Source organism: Plectropomus leopardus, chromosome 14, assembly GCF_008729295.1.
Source record: "Plectropomus leopardus isolate mb chromosome 14, YSFRI_Pleo_2.0, whole genome shotgun sequence".
Taxonomy (NCBI): Eukaryota; Metazoa; Chordata; class Actinopteri; order Perciformes; family Serranidae; genus Plectropomus; species Plectropomus leopardus.
In genome coordinates, this window is record NC_056476.1 from 8,365,591 (window position 1) to 8,387,702 (window position 22,112).

Genomic DNA, 22,112 nt, shown 5'->3' on the forward strand with positions numbered 1-22,112 from the left:
CACAGCTTGGATGTTGACGTAAATGTTACTTAAAACTGAGGACTGTGTGGGTGTGGTTTGATCAGAGTCGACTGACAGTAGCCTGGCAACATGAGCGAACAGGCCGAATCCTGATTAATGCCCAAACAAATGTGGTATCACTTTTTTTCCATATGAGACTTGACCTCCTTGAATCAGTTACAGAAACCTCAGATGTATTTTAAAGGAATAAACTGTTCTGAATTCACAAAAAAAGGTGTTCTCTTAGGTTTTTTGAGCCTTTAGAATAAGCTGAGCGATCAGTGCTAAAAAATACTTAACACCCATTTCTTTGAGGTGAGGTGTCAGTCTGACTCTGAAGCTGTAAAACAGCTGTACACCCATGTTAGCTCAACTTCAGTCCCAGTCAGGTGGGTGACAGACTGCCAGGGAATCACTGTTTTCTTTCCCATTGTTTCCCATTCAGTTAACCAGCTGAATGAATTATTGAGGCGCCTCTTGATAATTAAATTACATGTTTCGGAACACTTATTGAGACTAGCTAATTATTACGAATTTACATTGCAGTTATGATTTTTTCCAATAGCGACTGCTCCAGCCAACAGATAATTCAGGAAAACATCTGATGGGAATTGCCCACTTAATAACATAAATACACATGTGCCATCACAGGCCTGGTTTTTTGCATAAGTCTGGTTTAACATTTCAGTTACATCAGATCCTGCGTCTTAGTAAAAGGGGTCAGGGGCTTTATAAGCATTGTCCTCCTCATCACGGAGACAATGTATTCTTTTGCTGTCCCAAATGGTGTTTTTCAAAACCTACAGATGCTGTCGCACCTCAAAAAACTCCAGCACACGCCGTTCTTTTACATTTCTTATATGGCAGTTATCTGCATCCACAGTCCGTGAGAGGCAGATGCAAGAGTTGAATCACAGAGCAGCGTCTCCCTCCTTCTGCTCATAATATTCTCCCTACGGCTTCGACAGCTTGGGCGCGCCCAAACGCAGCCAGATGGACCCTGCATTCTTATGCCTCCACGCCAGTGATGGCCGTGAACATGATATCTCAAGAACGCTTTGAGGGAATTTCTTTATATTTGGCACAAATGTCCATTTGGACTCAATGATGAAGTGATTAGAATATGGTGATCATATGCAAGGTAATTCAAACCATGCAATCATCTCACTCTTATGACTGCAATATCTCCAAAACATCTTAAGGGAATTTCTTCAAATTAGGCACAAACATCCACTTTCAGTCAACAATGTACTGACTAGAATTTGGTGGTGAAAGGTCACTCTGACCTTGCGTCTGTCTCATTTGCATGAGGCATTTTCTCAAAGTTGGCACAAACATCCACATGGACTTAATGATGAATTGATTAGAATTTTGTGGTCAAAGGTCAAAGTTGACCATAACTTGAGAATTTATACACTAAAAATGGCAACATTTCACACAAATGTTTAATAAGGTAAAATGATAGGGTGATATTTTATATCCAAAAAGTCAAACGACAACTTCACTGTGACATAATAATGTGACATTGAAAACACACGTGTTCATTGTTCAACCCTTTAGCTCAGGGACAGAGGGGGAAACATTTGGTCAGGAACTGAACTGGTGACACAAATCTTGGGTGCCCACCTTGAAACTATGCTGGTTGTCAAGGGCAAGGTGTGTGTGAAGCATCCACATTTTTACAGACATGAATGTAAGCTGTTGCAACTTGGTTCACAGAGACATACAACTGCGAGGCGGTAAAAGCTGAACCCCTGAACCTCCGTGCTACCCCAACAGCCCAAACTTAAACTTTTAAAGTCTACCCCACATGAACAATCATTCAGCACAGGTGGGCCATCTGGTGTTTCGCACTGTCGAGAGCAGCGGTGAAGAGACATGAAACCATGGCAAGCTGCCACTGTCCAGGCATGAAGCCAAGACCTCCCCTCCCTGTTGTCTCCTACACTCCAAATCCTCTGTAACCCTCTCTCCCACTGGTTCCTCTGGGTCTGCCCAGCCCACGATGAGGGGATTTTTATCATGCCTTCTGTAAAGCGAGCTCTCTTTTTTTACACAGATATCGATAACACAAAGAGAACAGCAGCCTTTTCAGGTAAACTCACACTTACAGCATCTGTGTCTGAGCTGTGATACTTCATGGCAGGGGCAAACAGGGACAGTGACAGTTGGGATAGGCTTTATTTTGGCTCACCCCTGGTTGAGCCAGCCAAAACATATCATAGATAAGTTAACAAAGTATACAAAGACGGTCCTTTGATTGCAAATCCAAGAGCAACAGAGATTTCTGCTGTCATTTATCTAGTCTGTTGAAGCGGTACTGGTAAGGAAAAACATGATGTGACTAAAAAGACATAACATTAAACACACAGTTTAATTAAATAAGTAACCCTTTGAAACCTGGATCACTTTTCTTATACTCCATTCAGATGCCTTTCACAAGTATTTTAAGTACTTTTAAACCTTTTAAACCCTAACCCTAACCCTCTGTCATTTTTTAAAAGATTTTTTTGAGGCTTTTAGATAGCCTCTGTATATGGGATTCCCGGTACTGGGCACCCCAGGCCATTGCTTCTTAAGTTGTTCATTGCCTTCTTCCCACATTTTTGAAATAAATCAAGCCACTTTTCCAGGTTTCAAGGGGTTAAATGGTTATTTTGAAGCTCTAGCTGAAGTTAAATGTGTGCCTAAAACATGTCATGTCAGTCATGTCACATGATGTCCTCTCTGCAGTCTCTGAGGCAAATATAGGCAGTAAAGTCAAATACGCTGCAAAGTCTCCCATCTAAAAATGTGCTTTACTGATGTCAGATCAGTTACATAATGTTCAACCACACCCTTCAGATGGCAGGAAGCAGCTGTTAAACCGATCACATGGAACAGCAGGTTCCTCATCATCACATCTGTCCTAAGTCTTTCCCTCTTTTGTCACCTTTTCCTGTTTTTCTTTCTGCTCTTTCATGCTGGTTTCCACTGTGCATATTTAATTCAGTATATATATAAACCAAGATGTTCTACAGGAGGGTGATTGAGTGTCAGGGTGAGAGGTGGATGCTGGAAAGAATAAAAGAGATTCATTTGGAAAAGTGAAGCGGCCTGGGTTGCCATGCTTTTTTTAAAAAAGGAAAGTTGGCAGTTCATTCATCTTTTTTAGTATTTTGTGTGATCCTGTTTTGGACAGTTGGAAAGCTGAGAGGGTGCTAACGCAGGGGAAAAACAGCACATTAAAGTTCTGGTGGGATTCAGTCCCAGGGTTGTAGGTGGGCTGCTGCATTCAGATATGATGTTCACTGAAAAGCAATGAGCAGTGAGGAGGAAATATGTCTGGGACAAGTAAATGTTTTTCTCTCAAAATTGTCCATTTGCAGCAACACAATGCACTCAGACATTGTGCTCATAGACCTCCACAGAAAAGCATCAGAACTTTTTATTTTCCTCTGTTTTATTTAGCCTTATGCAGTTTTAACTTGTGCATGATATGAATGCATTACTGATATGGGGTATCTTGAGAGACTAGAGAGTGCAGTGTATTTTATCCCGTTCCTTTAACCTCACATAAACACAGCAAAGTGTGTTCTTTAGATTAAGCAGCTCAATGTAAAGAAGATAGACACACACTGATATCTACATTTGTTCTAAGTTTAAGTAACATAGTGTTAGCAAAATTATATATGACCTCATACATTATGTCGGCTACATGTGTAACGACACTGTGCAGCAAACTCTGAGAGGTAACATTAGCTTATGTTACGTTAGCTGAGTTGATGGAAACCAAAACAGAGCTAAAAGGAGAGTGAATATTGGACTTGCACTCACCAAGTGGACACACATAACTCCAAGTTAAAGTTAATGTTGCTTTGTGTGGGTGTGGGTAATAGGCAATTCTTTGCTAAAAAGTTTGCCATATTAACTTTATCTTGAGATGTCAAGATATGTCAATGTTGTGTTTACAGCTTGCAAATGTCTCACCAGGTTGAATAAAGTAGCTAATGCATGATTCTATGCACCAGCTTGATATGAATTAATAAGATTGTAATAAACTGTTCGACCCTTGATCCACAAACACCACTGAGTGAGAAAGTAGCCATTTAGTAATCCTGAAGTTTGCATGATTAAATGTCTGTGAATGCAGCAGCTGTCACAAGTAACTCCACCTAAATTGTCTTTAATTGAGATCAGATATAAAAACAGTGATCTAATCACCAGGCCTGGAGCCACTGTGCACACAAACATGCTTAGAAAATGGTTTTAGAGAAGGACAGGAGAGCAGATGTTTAGTTACTGATGTGTTGAATGTGCTCTGGTTCCCTTTGGGAGCTTTAAAGCAATACTGTACATTTTGATATTCTCAATTTATGACTTCCATAAATACGGTCTGTCTGCATCCAAGGCCACGCCTGCTGTCGTCACAGCAGCTTCACTCATTGTCGAGTGTCCGGTAAAAGGGCAAAGCCTCTCTGTGTACAATGGACCCAGTGTGCAGGCAGACTGAGATGAAAAACAAGTGAGGAGGGGCACTGAGCAGAAAGAGCAGCAAACAGTTTGTAGTCTCTTGTGGAGGATGAAAGATGATAGGAATGTCAATTAGTAGGGACAATTTCTGGTTTTGCCAGTCAGAACCAGTTTACCAGCTTGAACCTGTTTGATTTTAGGCAAACTGGTTGAACAAGCACACGTCATTATGATACAATCTGGCAAATTAAAAAGATATCTACATCAGCAACCTGTGCTGACGACCAGCTAAATCCAGCTTGTATGGCATTAGAAATAAGTAATATGACAATGTGATTAACATAATATTATGTTTGTAAACAGACTAACGGAGCGGCAAGTGTCTGACAGGCAGTGAGCTCAGCTCCGGCAACATGAAGAAGTCTAAATTTTACTAGAGGTGGGAGGGTTGCAGAATAGCATACATTGTGTTTGCTTACTAGAGAGTTCATGTGGTTTTTGGGTAACAATATGTGAAATGACAGAGTAAGTCTCTCAAGAAACCCAAACTGGGCCAAAATGGCAACATATCGAATATGAAGCATTTTGGCACCAGTGTTTACAGGTTAGAGCAGCCACAATGCAAGTGTGAGCAGCGATGCTGAGGTGCACCTGCTGCTCATTTAGAGAAATGGAGTCTTGAAGATTTTTACCGCTTGGCGTGTGCGTTTCTCAGCAAAAAATAGACAGTAAAAATGGTCTTGATACTTATATTGGCATTACACCGCCTCTGACAACATTTCGGCTGACAGAAGCCCTTCAGTTGTTAGCACAAGGCATTATATTTTAAATATTAGTATGGCCGTGTTAATAAGTGGAATATTATCTTTTAATGGTGGAGTACAGTAGTTATATTAGCAAGCAGCTCTGTAGCAGCAGTGCCGCAGCAACAACACTGTCTGTGTGTGAGCAGCAGCAGTTCAGCATGGTAGCTCTCAAACGCTGCTCACCCAGGTAGTCTGGCCAATGCGCTAGACAGTTTCCACAAAATATGTCCAAAAACAATAGTTTGAAACAATAGTTATCAAATTTCAGGTCAGTTCCTGTTGTTTTGCATGAATTTTATTTTATAAGTCTGTTGTGTCATACTTATGCTTTTTGCCAGTCTAAGCGCAGGACAGCAGATGGATCATAAACCAGAGCAAATCTCAACGTAATCTCGATTCTGCACTCTTCAGCCTGCAAAGACCTCAGCTGTTGCCCTGATATGATTTCACAGACCTCTTTAGTGGTCTCAGAGCATTCCCACATGGTGAAAGCCCACCGCAGGGACCCTTCAAAGCCTATCACTTGGGAAAACATTTTCTCTGTGTTTGCCTTTTATTTGTCTGGCCGGGAAATCGAGGCCTGTTTGTGTTATGGGAGGCAGTTACCATGGATACCCGGGTTTCTCAGACAAGCAGCATTCCAAGTTATTTCAAACATCTCCTACTTTTTGTATGATTTGGAAAGCTCTAATGCTAAAGCAGAAATTACTCCATTACATTCACAGTGGTGGAGGAAGAACAGAAAGGGGAGATCACACAAACATGTATCCCAATCCAGACCTAAACATGTCTGACGACTCATGTTATTATAGGTATAACGTGTTATTAGCTCTTGATTATTCATCGGTCTGTGGTTGGACAGGCTTAGTGACGTTGCCAAGAAATGTGGTTCAAAAATCCCCTTGCCACAAAAACCTCTATTTGATTTGGTCCAAGTAGAAACTGATCAAGGAAACCGCAAGATTTTGATGGTTCTGTCCAACAGGAAAGAAAGTGGTTTTCCAAAAAAATGACACTTTTCAATGTTTAGGAAAATGTCTCTTATAGAGCTTTGGCTTTTCTTAAGAATGGTCTACCACAGGGTAGTGTGCTATTCAAAATCAACACCAAAAACCAAACAAAAAGTGAGGGAAGCAGCCACTTCATTTATGCAAATGATCTAGGTGTGGCCGCACAAAAAGCAGACATCACCGCTGTCACTGATGGTAATTGACTAGAAATTAAAAGCTTGCCTTTGTCACCTCTATTGGAAATCAAGTCCCACTGTTTCAAAAATTACTAAGAATTTCAAGTGGAAAATCTGCCACCATTAACACTGTAAACTGCACATGCCATGCAGAAATATTCTTTAAAACTGCTTTACTGTGTGATGTAACAGGGACAAAACCTGCCATTTACAGGGCTGACAGTGGAAACCTTAAACTCGATTTCCTCCAGCGCAGCAGCTGAAATAGAAAACTGTGGTTCAAAAAGATAAAAATAATTTGCAGATGTAAAATGTGAATGATTATGTCATCAGTGAAAAAAGCACACATGCTTGGTCAAACTTTCCTGGACAATTAAAGGGCCCAAAAACACACCACTATGGATCCAATTTGCACGTTCAGCTTTGTCAGAATCCATTTACATCTACACCCCACTTCAAAAAACACATCTTGGAGTCTGGTGTTCTGTTCAGTGCAACATCCAGATCCCTCGCTGAGATGCAGCTCACACAGGGGCTGAGCCGAACAGCCAGAAGTGGACCACATCAGACACAGCAAATACAAAATCTGTAGCACCGATTTGGAAATGGGGCTATCTTTATCCAGATGGAGAGGGGGAATGGTTCTCTGGAGGTGAGCCTTACTGGTCTGCGCACTGTCAGAACAACCACCAAAAGCTTGAGCCTTGACAACAAAGTAAACACTCTCACAGATGGTAGAACTTTCAATGCAAAACTATGACCCTCATTTGTATGCTTCGAATTTCTGCATTAAATCAAACACAGTTCATACCCTGATTTACTGGTCTTTGCCTCCATCTTTAATGAGCTGTTGAAAGCAACAACAATTGTAAACAGAGGACCACAAACAGTGGCCACCCGCCATACTTGTGGAGATACATCTGGTAGCAGCAACAGCAAACAAAATACACAGAGTCAAGTTTCCATGAAATCTTTGAAACTGTGTATATTTCATTTGGATTAAACTTTTGGAAATACCGCTCATTGTTTATGGATTTGGGATGAAATGGTGCACAGGGTACTGAGAAACAAATTTTCCAAATAAAATTTCCAGTGTTTCCATCATTCTATCAGTTTTATCATTTCAGCTGTACCAAACTACCTATTCATATCACGCTCCATTTTACCTGCACTTATGAACAAGACCTTAACAGACAAGCCCAGTGTCATTCCGAACATATCAAATACTGCCGCTTTGACAGTGCTTTCACATACAATCTCAACGTCAAAAGGCACCTTTTGTGTCCACATGATATACTCCTGGACAGCATCAGCTGACAAGATGGCTGGAGAGAACCGGTCCCATTGTTATTGTACCCCGCCAGAAGGCACCTGCCGCTTCAGACTGATACGCACTTGAGAACGTGGCAGGATATAACCTGTTGCATCCATATGATATGCCACAGAACGGTGTCAGGTTGAAACGCTGCCAGCAACAATGAAGTATAAGGATTGCAAATGCGGTGGATGGGCCCAACAAACCCCAGACTTTCATGCAGGAATCCAGTGTTCGCTTACTGTCTGAATGTGATGATTTTTTTTCTACATCTTACCATGTTTCCTAACCTTAGTCATCCCTGCCAGCATATGCGTTTATTGACATCCCGGCATAGGTTGTCATGTGCTTGTGTTGTCTAAACAATACCACGTGCAGCTTCAACCAAACATGTGCATTTGTTGGCATTATTGTGGTGTCATCGTAAAGAGCAGACACAAAAGGATACCTAAAACATAATACGTAGATGCGGAAGTCCACTGAAAAGTAGTAATGTGACAACTTGGGATGTGTATGTGTTAGAGATACTTGAACTCCTTTGCTTGGGGCACTAACTTTCTCCCAACTCAGACAGGGCAATCCACTGTTTTCTGGCAAAGAACCATGGCCTCCGACTTGGAGGTGCTGACTCCCATCCCAGCAGCTTTACACTGAGATCCAACTCCCCTCAAACAGAACCACTTCATCCACAAAGAGCAGAGATGAAATTCTGAGGTTCCCAAACCAGCTCCCTTCCTCCATGAGTATCAAAAACAGAATCAGTGACAAGGGACAACCCTGGCTGAGGTCAACACCCACTGGAAACGTGTTTGACTTTGTGTCGAGTATGCGGACCAGTGCTCAAGTTGAAAGCCTTCTGCAAGTGCATAAAACGCATGTAAACTAGATGGGCAAACTCCCATAACCCCTCCAGCAGACCTGCAAAGGTAAAGAACTGGTCCACTGTTCCACGGCCAGAATTCACATTGCTCGCACTGAATCCAAAGTTTGACAATCCAGCACCCCTGAATAAACTTTTCCAGGGAGGCTAAGGCATTATCTTATGTTTTTATATAATGCAACCTTTACCTTGCATTTGGGCAGTTACCTCCAGCCAGCAACTCTCTACAGTATAACATTTGTCAGTCACTGAACCAACTTTATGAGGTTTTATGGAAATAAAGACATGCAGCACTTGATGATTAATGTCTCTCGGACTGAGATTTGACGTTCACTAGCATTTTCAAATTCCGTCTGAAGGAGAGGCCGATTGGTGTTCCGACAGCTTTAAGTTATAAATAACATAAGCTCTATTTTTTTCCCATTCACTTAATGCGCTCTCCAGTTGCACAGAGCACACTGCATAACAGTTATTTGCCAAACACCAGCACACAGTCATTTTAGCCCACTAATATTCTAAATTCACCATGTGGGAAAGAGTGAGAGAGCGGAAAATAAGACTGTTAGATATGCCAACACGAGAATGTAGAAAATCTTTTTGATGTGAGCATTCCTTCAGGGTGAAATCTGATTTAAGTGCTGTTAATGGCTTTAATTATGGGTGTTAAGGCACACACAGCTGGTTTATTAAGTTGTGAATACTCCATACTGTTTTAATTTTGTTCACTGATTATCAGAGTCAGAACAAAACAATCAATGACCTCATGCATTTATCTAAATGGTTCTAAATACGTCCATGCTGCTGACAATTCTCCAGTCTCTGTGATATGAACTCTACATTACAAGGTTAAAAAAGCATAACATTGTTTTTTATCATTCCAGTAAACGGTCTCAATTATTGCCTGACCATGAAGTCAGTTTGAGTAAAATTTATAGTCTGTCAGTGGTCACTGTTCCTGCTGCCTCTCCTTAACATGACTTACGAGGAGAAGGAGAGCACAAGCATGTAATTCTGTGCACTTTGTGAATCATTAGTCCAGTGATCAATCTGAACTGGGATTTATGTGGCATTTCCAGGATAAAAACGTAACTACTCAAAGCTTTATTTCGGGCTGTGATTGCTCAGTGTTCAGGATTTAAGTGCAGTTTCGGCTGAGATGGAAACCAACCGTGGAGCTTTTAAAAGAATCAAAAGAAAACCGCTGTGTGATGAAAACTGCCTGTTAGCAGTGGTGGACGGGGCGAGCTGCTAAGATTGGTGGGGTTTCTGCAGGAGCAATTTCCAGACTTGCAAACTTTGTAAAAGTGTGTGTGGTCAGCCCTCCTTTATGTGGCGATTGATTTGATTCTCATTCAGAAGTGTTATGTTTCCAAGTTGCCACTTGCCCTTGAAGAACACTCAACTATTTTAAATAGTTTAACATTTGGTCAAACATGTTTATTCACTTTCTTGCTGAAAGTTAATGAGAGGATCAATACCACTTTAACTATGGACATGACGCCAGAAGATTATTATTAAGCAGTCTGTGTAATTTATAATGCATAAATATAAAAATGGATGTGGAAGGTTACCAGTCACTGTGACTTCCTGGGTCTTGCGGTCAATGTGTGCATATATATTTAAGGAGCAAAGGCCAGTGATTTTGTAGCATCTTGCAGTGAGCATTACAGATTGCAACCAGCTATAACTTCTCCTATGTTGCAAGCATGAACTCCTTCAGTTTCAATGTTCATGAGGTTTTTACCATGAGCTGAATTATTCGTAGAGGTGTGGTCCTCTCCAAAACAAACAGTCCAGGTGACTAAAACCAGTAGAAACACTGAATAAAGCAGTTTCAGATTATAAATCAGTGTAGCCCAGCTTGCCCAGCAACTGCTGATGTCTGTTCACCTTTATTCCTCTGATAGCTTAAGATCCAGATGTTCAGGAGGTTTTTACTAGGAGCCAAATTATCTGCAGAGGTCTACACCTTTCCACAACAAACAGACCTGGTGATTCAAACTGGTAAAAGCACAAAATAAAGCAGTTCCTCTTTAAAAATCTATGTTTTTCCAACACTGTTTGGCTCGTCATGGAGGGATCATTAATAATGGCTGCTGACGTAAAAAAAAAAAAAATGGCCCTATCTCTAGCCAGTGTTTGGTTTGTCCATTCAGGGCTACCGTAGAAACATGGCAGACTGCATTAACACGGACCTGCTCCCCATGTTAATAACACAGTTTAATCTCAGGTAACAAAAGCACAACAATTCTTATTTTCAAGTGATAGTACATTAAAGAAAACTGGCTTATTATGTTTCATTCTGCCCATTTATCCCCATAAATCCTACACATTGGACCTCTGAACGCAGAAATGCAGGACAACTAATATCTTCCACAGTAGGCAGAGGATAGAGGTCAGACAAACTATACTGGCAGTTTTGGTCACTATGGCAGAAGCATTCAAAAAATCTCCAGAGTCTAGTGCTGAAGTCTAGCCTAAAAACCCAACATGGCACCATAACAGACCTTAGACACAGCAACTGTTGCCAAGAGTTGCACAAGACGGATTTATGAGCCATCTTTTGTCCAAATTAATGTCTGGGGATGCAGTCCAGCATGTGTCCGCCTACTGTAAACTTTAAAAAGGCCAAGACACAGAAAAGAAAGCATGCTTGTAGCTGCTCAGTTGGAAATGCTTTCAGACTTTTGATTGTTCTGACTGCCAGCCAAGTCTACAATGAGGTGATACGAGACCCACTGAGTTCCTAAAAAGTGACAAATGAGCCTTGAGCTAGCAACTGCGAATCCCATGTTTGCATTAATGTGTCGGTATTTATGTTCCGAAAAATATTCAAATCTCTCTGCGGACATTTCTATTACCCTTCACAGGCCCAAAGGTGCTAAAATAAAGTGTGAGTTGGTATCACAGCCAAAATTGGACTCTAATGAGCAGAAATCTAACCACATTTGGAGTGTTGTGGATACCAGAGGTAAAGTCCTGAGAGACTGTCAACAAGTGCTAAATTAAAGGGCAGTGGTCAAGAGCTATTTGACACCTTTCAGTGAACTTGATTGACATGATCTACAGGATGGAGGTTTATAGAGAAGGCTGCTCTGCTCTGAATGGGAGACGCCTTCAGAGATGCAGAGAAGAAAGACTTGATTTACTGACTGCATGTAGAAGTTGTGGAGGAGAGTGAACAAAGAGGGAATTGTATCTTTTTATCACTTATTGAGTTTGAGGAGGAAACCCGTTCCAAAGTGTAAATATTTAACCAACAGTGTTAGACATATTTCAGCTGTCTTTACTCATTCATAGATGCAAGTGGAAAACTATAGCACCTAGTTGCAATCAGAAAAGTAGGCAGGAAAGAAAGCTGCATAAAAAGCAACTGGTGTTCAAGCAGTGGCAATAAAAAAGATCATTATTTAACCAACTAAGTCTTTTACAGTACATTTTTTAGCTCCTTGGATGCAGGGCAACAAGACATAAACACCAGCACAACAACTATACAGCACAACATTATTATTCATTTGGAGTTATGTTTGTGTCCATAAGATAAATGTAGGTTAAGTTCAAAAATCACTTTCTTTTAGTTCTGTTTCTGGTCTACCAACTCCTGGGGCAAATATGTGGCTCTTTAGCAGGTATGTGCTAACTTGCTAATTGCTTCAGTGAGATAAAAGACATTGAAACTCCAAATAGACTTGAGGAGAACTGTGTTGAGTGACAATATTTGTGGGTTTGTCACTATGAGGAATGATGCCATGCTATTGTTCCTTCAGACCAAAATTCCTAAGTCCCATGAGTTCTCAAAGTGTCCCACTGGACCAAAGAAAATTTCTTCAACAGCCTGTTATCCCAAAAATAAAGGCCCACTGCTCCTTAGTCCTGTTCCTCCAAATATACACTCTCCCTGCAGCTAGATTCAGTTTCCCAGTGGTGTTTGAGCCACCGATCCCCAGTGTTTTTACCAACCCTTTGCAGCGTTTCCTACAGCAACGTGAGCCACAAACATGGGTGTTTTTACCGACCCTTGAAGACATTTCCCAGCAGCGTTTGAGTATCGTCTGCTTTTTGGCCACCCGTGCCTGCTTTCCCAGTGGCTTTTGAGCTACCAGAACACTTTCAATAAAACACTGATAGAACAGTCATCAAGACATTGCACAAATGGGGGTGTTTTCAGAGAAACATGATATTTCCTAGCCATAACCAAGTGGTTTTTGTGCTTTAACGTAACCTCACATTCACCACAGTGTTGTTGAGAACAAGTTTTAGTACGTACAAAATAATGCACAAATGTAACGTACCTGTGGTGTGCAGAAATGCCAACATTATTCTGCCAATTGGGTTGTCTCACTGCAGGGAGTCTGTATTTTCAAAGAAGAGGAACTACGGAGAGATATTTATTAGTCCTTTCGGAAATTCATTGTGTACCGTACAGTAATCATCAGATAAACAACTATAATAACACCGACAACAACAGCACCAAAAAAAAGCATCAACAACAAGGCATCTCTTCAGTATTACAGACCTATTCACCACATATCATTAAATTGCTCTACATATCTTAAGGTGCAGTGTCCTCACACAGAGGTTCAAATATTTTTGTCCACAGTTTGTTCAACGTTGTATCACTGGTCAGTACAAATAATCTGTGAGCTCGGTTCATTTTGAGGAATTGCACCCTATAACCTCTGCCTGATAGTAACAGCTCATATACACTAAGAAGGGGATGTGAAACCGCTTCAGTAATTGCCTGCCCTGTCCTTACCAGCAATGAATGTTTGTTTTTGGGATAACAGGCTGTCAGAGAAATTGCCTTTTGGTCCAATGGGACATTTTCTCAGACTAACAAGGCTTTGGAATATTTGGGCCATCAAAAAAAAAATGTGCAGTCCCTGGAGGTCTTATTATACTTGGATCAAAAAATGTTGATAAATGCAGAATTTAGATTAAATCATTGTTCACAGTAACAATCTAGCAATCAAATACCTCTTGACTGACAAAATCATGACAGAGGAGAGAAAGGAAAAGAGCATGAAGACCATAACTTACAGAAGACAAAGGCTTGATAGGAAGTCACGTCGCAGAACTCAGCAGGAAACACTTTGAATCAGCTAAAACATGAATACCACAAAAAGCCATTAAGATATGGTATTGTTCCACAAGCTTACTCTCAATGGAGCTCTGCTGTTCTTTTATCTGAAATAATACACCACCTTCTCACTGCGGAAAATTAGTCACCCCCTTCTTTTTGTTTTAAAGCCATGTCTGAGCTACCATTCAGCTAATGAGTTCCAGCCAAGGCAGCTTTTGACAGTAAATTTGAGGTGATATTGTAAAACTAGTTCTAAAGTGTGTTCTTGGAGTGTGTTGACAAGGAGCACAAAGGCAGCTGCTGCTGCTGCAATCCACAAGACAGACTTATAGTTAAGACAGTTAAGATGTGACGCTGGTTACCATGCAAAGAATGTGCAACAAATCTTAATGCACAACACAGGGCTCAGGGGGAAACTGTGAGGCTAAATACTGCAGTGACAAAACCAGATGTTGATGATATACAGGCACTCCAGGGTAAAATATATTATCTAAAGCATCCGAGCAGCAGGCTACTTGTTTTATTTGAGCACACATTCTAATTCCCAGATTTATGGTAGATAATATTTCATAAGTGCAATTTTCCTATTCAACTGTAGTTCACAATTCTGTGAATTATTCTAGTATAGGATGCAGGGAAGCGTTCTGCAAGCTTCACTGTGGCTCAGGAGGTGGAGCGGGTTGTCCATGAATTGAAAGATCAGCAGTTTGATCCCCAGCTACTCCAGTGAAAGTATCGTCTGGAAAGATACCGAACCACGAATTGTGTGAAAACTAACCACTGCCATCAGTGTGTGAATGTGTTTGTGAATGGGTGAATGTGACTTGTAGTGTATATACGAGTATACATGCGGAAATATCTATCTTTATGACCTCTCTCATAAACTCTGGAGTTGTCCTCAAGTAAAAGTTTATTGGAAGAAGAGTAAAAATGAAATAGGAGAAAATTGCACTTTGAAAATGTGCTTTGCTAATGTTGCCCTAATTAATACACACCAATTTATACACTAATAAATGGATGGAGAGACTACTGTGCAGAAAAAAAAAAAACTGATGTCTTTTTTTAATCAATATCTGTTTTCTTTACAAATTAAATCTGACTTTAAGTGAATCAAAATGGACTTTTCTGCATGTCTTAAAGAGGAAATGATCGCACAGTATCTTCAGAAGCATGCAGCCTCTTCATTTCCTGTTATTGGGGAACTCATAGTTGCCATAGCAGCGGACACAACGTCCATGACAAACAAATAGCCCGTTGCCAAGGATATTACAGCTTACTGCAGTGTTTATTTGTTTGGCCTTTCTTTTCCTTCTACATTGTTGAGCTCATGCCAGGTCCCAGCACTAAATGAGCCTTAATGACAATGATTTACCAAAGCACGGTGGGTTTCTGTGGCTGCTGTGAATACATACAATCTGTGTGGTTTTCATGGGATCATTTCTTTAAAATTATTTTATTTATTTTTATTTTTATCAAAAACATCTGCAGCAATGTTCTTTTTTCTTCATGGTGCCCAGTTTGGGCTTTCCTTCCCTGATAGTTCCCATGAAGATCCAAATACTTGACCTGTTCATACCCCGACAAACTGTGTTTGCACATGAATGTGTGTAAGAGTGTGTACATGAGAGTATTTGTTTTGATTGAGGGGCCAAGACTAAAAGGCATCCAACTCAAACACAGCTTATACTGGTCGAACATCCCTAACTTCTTGCACAGAGGCTCTTAAATATTTAAGTGACACTTTGCAACCAGGGGAAGAAAAGAAGAACACAAAGTACACAAAACCTGGGTGCAAAGCCAAATCTGGCCAAAATGTCAAATCTGGGACATGCTCCCTCATCCAAGTACAGGCAAGTTATTTGTATGTTTTGCGTAACACCTCTCAACAACAAGAAAATTGAAAGTGCTGCTCATAAGACATAAAAGGCATAAAAGTTATAATGCTAAGATTTCTATAGAATCAGGATCAGTTTCTTACAATATTTATGGTCAGCATGTATAAACAATGTATTTACACCCTGTGATTTTTTTCTTTATTCTAGTTTTTAGTGTTAGAGATTAATATAAATCACCTTCACAGATACAGAAGATTTACGGGAAATGAAGCATGAATGCGGTGGTGGAATGTAACTAAGTAAATTTACTCTAGTACTGCACTTAAGAACAAGTCTGATGTAGTTTTTCTGTTACTTTGTGCTTTTTTCTTTGATAACTTTAATTTGCAGATTCAGATAAGATAATAATGCAACATTTAATAACAAATAAATGATGATGTATTATTATAGATTCAAATAAAATGTCAAAACGCTAACCAAAAGTAAATTTGGTAAATAAAATCAGCCCCACCTTTACCAGCTGCAACATTAAAGTTATTAGATGCATCTACAATTTTAATACAATAATATAGCATTTAAGATTGTGATATTGTCCATTCTTGCATAAGTACTTTTACTTTTGGTGGTTTAAGTATATGTTTATGCTACAACTAAGTAACTTTTACTTAAGATTTTGAATGTAAGACTTTTACTTTTGTCACAGTATTTCTAAATTGAGGTATTCTTACTTTCACTTCAATCAACATTGATATTTTGAACATCGATTCTTGGACACACAGGAAGTCAGTGCAAAGACTTGATGACTGAAGTAATGCGACTCACTTTCTTGCAGCTTTCTGCATTGGCTGCAGACTTGTACAGACACCAATATAGAACTTCAAGTAGAACAAGTTTCTGCTCCAACAGAGCTGATCAGCAGGAGACTGAAGCCGAACATTAAAGCATTTCAGCCTGCGATATCATCATGACACCTTGGATTCACTCACTATTACAACACAATCTACAATCTACTCACTCATCTTGTCCAATCAGTATCCTGCAAGACTCTAAAGGCATCTGTCTGCAAACCCTACAGCAGCAGTTAGCATGTTGAAACGAGATAATAATAACTTAGTCGAGGGCGAGCAACATGATGAAACAGAAAAAATGCCTCCAAGATGATGTGAAGCAAGACAAATGACTCCACAAACATGTCAGTGAGCTGAGTGCTGGTGATGTTGAGGGCGGCAGTTGATGAAAATCTTACTGAAAGCGTACAGTGTTGTAGTATGAACATTATCAATATTACACATACAATTCGTAATACTTGTGTTGTACCTTCTAAAAATGGAATCACGTAGGAAAAAATGGACATTTCAGGTTATAAGTCTCATTGCAATCTCATTTAAGGTTAGACTACAATACATACAGTATATATGTCCAGAGATGGATCATCAAGCCCTTTTGGACGAGAGATTACCTCATCTAATTATGAATGTTATCATTAGTCCTCACTGACAATAGTTGCCTTAAGCGCAGGACCAATCAAGTCCTTTACCTCTGATGTGGAGATAAGTAATCAATCCTGAGATGACTCATCAGCCCAGTAACCACAACATAGTGCAGATGCTCCAGTGTTCCCAGTGCGACTTCAATCACAGGAAACATATGTGGAGCATGAGGTAATGAGAGCATCAAAAGGGAGCAGAGATAAGTGAGCAGACAGTGATCCTGGAAAAAACCTGGAGTGTGTCTGAGAGAGAAAGAGTGTGAGAATCTGTGAGACCCTGATGGGAAAAGTACTTTAAAAAGTACTTTATATTTTGCAACCTAGACCCTATTTTCTCATGTTTCTTGTCTAAGTGACTAATGAAGACAACAGCTGTTGAAGTTGGCCCAGTATTGAGTGAGAACGCTGCAGTGGCTGCAATGTAACCTAAAAAAAAGGGGAAAATAGGGTCCAAGTTTAAAAAATGCCAAAGTTATCCTTTAAATCCTACAATGAAACGATACAGCTTTGTTATCATTACTTGTACAGCGCAAAAATAAAAATATCAATACCACACTAGAACATGGTACTCTAATGGTATTGTATCTGGGTTTTTAATTACTTACAAATTACCGTAATGGTGATTTGCCTGAAACAAAGAAACACAGGAGGCAAGGATGAAATACAAACAAAGGAAGAAAGGGAGAAAAGAAGATGGAAAATAAGAAGAAAGAGAGGAAAAAAAGATGGATATAGGCCTCTTGGTGGCTGCATACAAAAGCAAAAAAAAAAACTATTTGCTGAAATGCTTAAATGCTCAGGATCGTTTTCTGTATGTTAGTCACCAAGAGCGATTCCTTTTTGCATACATTATACAAGCCACTGTTCATTAAAAGTATTAAGGTATAGCTGCTTAATGCACAGTTTGTGAGTATATGTACATTTTACTCTGTTTTATGTGGCCACACTAACATATCTGAGTGTGCATTATATACATGCATTTGCAATATAAAATGTGAAACTGATTACATACTACAATGTTTCATGTGACTGATAAACTGACTGAATAAATATATCTGTGTGTGAAAGAATTTCGTGTTCCTGGGTGTGTGAAACTGAAGCACTTCCCTCCATGACTCGGCCGCTCTAACAGCATGTGCTTCACTGAATGGACAGTGTCCTCCTCCAACAGGCTGTGGTGGCTTCATTCAGCCTCGTCTCTCTCCTCTGAGTTTCCATCTGTAGGAGTGATGGCCGACACCCAGCCACGGCTTGTTTTACTTCACTCCCTGATCGTGTTTGCTTGTGTTGTGGCTCTTGCATGGACCCTGATCCATCACTGTGTATGATTACAGTGCTGCTCACATAAACTCAAATTCAAAAACCCAGAAAATATTGGTACAATTTAATTTAAACAAGCAGAGCAGGGGCTATTTTGAGATCCATGTTGAAGAAATTTATTTGGCTCATTTTGCTGCACTGCAAGTAATTTTCAGACTTTCCTCCATTAATCTTCAATTTGAGGGGCCTTTAATTTTCTCTCAATTTCCTGATTAATGATCATGCAATTTAAACGTCAAATGAAATGTTTTTTCCTCAATTCTTGGATGATGAACTGCTTTCATAATGAGACTATTTTCTCCCACCAAATATGGATGTAGCCGGCTATGATGTCATGCTACAGAGTTTATAGCTCCCAAAAGAAAAATTTACTTTATCTGACAGTAGCTCACAGTAGCCGCTCTCACAGTAGCTCCTCTGTGTTAAATTTAAGCCACTGAACAACTCTCTTGGTCAGGCATTTTTGGATCATATGAATTCATGGGTCAAAGGTCATTGCAGTCTGCATGGCTTGAATGATGTAATTGGAGCACAAAAAAGTAGCGTGAATATCCTCTTAGAGGAAATATGACATCATATTTCAGTCCCAATACTGGGCGCCGGATACAGCTCTCCATTTTCAGTCATAAAATACCTTAAGCTAATAAAATGACTGTTTTATGTGGTTTCAGTGTGCAGCTCTTTGGGCAGATTCTGGTGGATGTGAAGCTAAAATGTGTTGCAAAGTACCAAAAAAAACCTTTAAGCTTGGCTTGCCAGCATTTTGAGATAAACACATTTCTTCACTCAAAAATCTAGCTGCTTGTCCCTGGTCAAGATTTTAGAAATACAAATATAATGACTCCAAATTAAGTGAATTTAGCTAAAGGAGACTGGGGCGGGATTGTCTTCACACATCATTGAGGTGGCTGAGCCAGCAGCTAGCAGCTAACGGTGCTACCTCAATAAACAGTGCTAACAGCGCAACAGTGCTAACAGGGCTAATGATGTTAATCTAGGGGGGAGCTAGAGGATAACTGCTAGGTTCCACAATAATGCCAGCGCGACATCTGTGGTTAAGTTTTAAATATTCAGAATCAATATGTAACGTTAAATCAAAACTTCTGAAAAGCCTCCGTCCACACTGCCTGATATCCAGTCAAATGAAGACTGAATCCTTTATTTATGGGCCAAAACATGGCCCAGAATCTATAAAAAAGAAAAAAATGACACCAGGCTTTAGTAATTCCAATGTAAAGATGTAGGCATTGAACATGACCTCAGTGCACTCACTGGTATCTGGTACCACCAAAGTCAGCTCTACCTGTGCATTACGTTAAATAAATGCTCTTATCTGCCTGTACAGCTCAGCAACTGTGCAGCCAGCTCGACTTTGCATGTCTCTCTCTGACTGTTGACATTAATGTCTTCATGTGGTAGCAGTTTGTGTGTATCCACTGTGTGTGATTACTGATGTACAAGATGAAACCTCCATGTTAATCTTGCCTAATTTAAGGGAAGAGAGTTGATCACTGCAATATATAATTACAAGGCAGTACAGAGACATATCAGGGGCCAACCTTACTGGTTGGACAAGAGCCCAGCCGACCCAAGAGCAGGGTGCAGGACTCTGAGGCCAGACCCTCGGCTACCTGGGTGGCTGGGAGAGATTAGCTTTCTGATTAATCTGCAGAGGGCAGAGCTTCTGCCTGCCTGGCATCCATAATGTAATGGAAACCATCCCATGAAGATAAATTATACGGCAGTCCTCTTATCCCAGGGACTTCTCCCAAATAAGCAAAACCTGCAGGTAAATCTGTCACTGCAAACCTTGTTATTTTAGTCAGTCACTGCTGTTAAACCTTCCCACGAGGTTTCCGCCAAAAACCAACCAACTGATATTGCTATTGGTAGAGTCACTCTGCTAGTGTGCCCAAAAACATGTTAAAAAGTTTTTCTCTAAGACATGTTAACTACTGCTGTTTGCCTGATATCAGAAGGAACTGTCAACTTATTTCACCCTTTTTACGTCTTCGGTCTAATATTGCATTCACTCTAACCGATGTGGAAGAGGGGGATTTGATTTTTTAAACAAATCGTGCTGTATAGGCAGAGTCTACACAGTATTTGACAGTGATCATAGCAGGCAGATGCATCAGATCCACCACTGAACTTTAGCAGCAAGAGCAGCATACATGTCACCACGACCACATGGCCCACAAACACATCAAAGAAGATTGATAAGATCAAGTACTGATGACTGATCTGTGGGAACGCTGCAGAAGACATGTTGATTTAGAAAAGCCTCGATAACAGGGGCTATCTTGTCCATGCCTCTTACCATTGTAGGTATTACTCCTCATCTTTTCTGGCACACTCTTTGGTTGTTTTATAGTTGCATGATGCCAGACTAATCAAGTCAAATCGAACTTGGTTGAGTTGGTGGATTCAAAGATCTGGACCCATACAACACTGTGGTTTATCAGAATCAGAATCAGAATGAGAAAAAGATTTATTGCCAGGTATAGTTAACACAATACGAGGAATTTGTTGTTATGCTAAGTAACATTTCCTCTACCAAACAGGACACTAAAGGAAAGTAAATTCCAAAATGTTTCTTGCGTGACACCATTAAGTTTTCATCACATGTATATACGCAAGTCAATCTGTTTAACCTGTGACCTTCATCTAACCCCAGTCAAAGATGAACAGAGACCAGAAAAATGGAAATTTAGCTCTATGAAAATAATATCCTGATTAGCTTAATCAGTCAACCTCAGAATGAATGACCCAACCGAGCAAAAAACAAAAAGTCCCAAATGTCTGATAAGATCAGCATTTTTTGTTTGGTTGCCATGGTGATTTCATTTAAGAGATCCTCAGAGGGTTTGTCATCTTTTCCCTCAACTAAAACAGTCAACGAAAACATGCATCTCTCTGCAGGTGTGACTGTATCTGCACCACAGAACAGTATCAACACAACAAACCCACATGTGCGCACACACACACACACACACACACACACACACACGCACACAACCTTAAACAAGGACACAGATAATCCCTGCTGCTCAAGTCAAAGGTTGCCTTGGAGTTGGGTGTGTTATCTGTTTGTGTTGTAATGATTACACACCCAGAACTCAGTGTAGCTCATAGTCAAAACAAAGTCCAAGCCAGAGAGACTCCTGACATCATCGTCATCATCATCATCCTTATCCTCATCATCGTTATTATCATCATGGTGCAATTACAAGGCAACCTGCTACATTGTGTTATCAAAAATAAATAACGGGCCAGCAACTTTGTGGCTACCACTGGTCTGCCTGTATGATACAAATGTTAAATTAAAGATTACCTCTAGGCCACAAAATAAATCGCATTAATATCAACAGGTTCACTACTGAAATAATGACAGCAACATGTCCAAGCCAACAGTATATTCATTTTCTAACCTGTAGAAACAACTGAAAAAAACACTTTCCCCTGTAGACTACAGTATCACTGGAACTTTCTGAGGAGACAAAACTTTAACAAAAATGACTGTGTTCACTCCTGCAGATAAAATAACCAGCCACTTTTCTAAAAACAGTAGCATCAACAAGGCAGTCGGCATGAGCTACTAACATGCAAACTTTACAGTGTCTGCATCCACAAAAACACAAATTACACGCAACACAGGGACAGTGCGTTCAGTTTGTTAATGCACTCACCCGTCTGATGTCACTCTGCAAGTCATGTGCACACAGGAAGTCCTCCAAAATCCGCTC

The 22,112-nt window shown here is 40.2% G+C and overlaps 1 protein-coding gene across 2 annotated transcripts in view; it reads right to left on the minus strand.

Annotated features, from left to right (window-relative positions):
* Positions 1-22,112, minus strand: part of mta1 (metastasis associated 1) — a 149,531-nt gene extending 127,419 nt beyond the window's left edge. The window contains exon 1 of one of the 2 annotated variants that reach the window (XM_042501273.1): positions 22,056-22,112. The gene's annotated coding sequence lies outside the window, so the exon portion shown is untranslated. The remainder of the gene's footprint in view (positions 1-22,055) is intronic. The other variant, XM_042501272.1, reaches the window with a different exon arrangement.